Below are 749 nucleotides of genomic sequence, written 5' to 3'. Positions count from 1 at the left end.
GGGGCAGAGAGAGAGGGAGACACAGAATCTGAAGCAGGCTCCAGGGTCTGAGCCGTCAGCACAGAGCCCAACACAGGGCTCGAACCTACAAGCCATGAGATCATGACTTGAGCCCAAGTCAGACACTTAACTGACTGAGCCCCCCAGGCGTCGTGCCCACCATCTTATAGCTAAGCTTGAAGTCTCTCCTTCCATTCAAATCTTCTCAGAGAGTGCCCAAAAGAGTTTTACTTTTTTCTTGTTAAACTTTCAGATTTTATATTAATGTCCGTTGTTATTTTCAGAAGTTTCCACCAATTAATTCTCTTGCTTTTCCTATGACAATATTCAAACTTACTACAACTAATACTCAGTATTTGCCAGGCGGTAACAATAGTGTTTATTTCTTTGTAGGGTTTTTTTGGTATGTTTTTATACTTGCTTAGAAGTTACGCCCCCTCCCCCCACACACACTCCTCTTTTTGCAAACAAGCTTTAATTTCTGCTCTTGAAATTATTATATTTATCATTAAAAAAGAACAAAAACATTATNAAAAGAAAGAAAAAAAGAAATATGTCAGGGGCGCCTGGTTGGTTCAGTCGGTTAAGCGTCCAACTCTTGGTTTTGGCTCAGGTCATGACCTCAGTTCGTGGGTTCAAGCCCCACAGTGGGCTCTGTACTGGCGGTGTGGAGCCTGCTTGGGATTCTCTTCCTCTCCCTCTCTCGCTCTGCCCCTCCCATATTCTCTCTTAAAATAAATAATAAACTT

This window comes from Crocuta crocuta, unplaced genomic scaffold (genome assembly GCF_008692635.1).
Source record: "Crocuta crocuta isolate KB4526 unplaced genomic scaffold, BGI_CrCroc_1.0 scaffold1269, whole genome shotgun sequence".
NCBI lineage: Eukaryota > Metazoa > Chordata > Mammalia > Carnivora > Hyaenidae > Crocuta > Crocuta crocuta.
Note: the sequence above shows the minus strand (reverse complement) of the source record.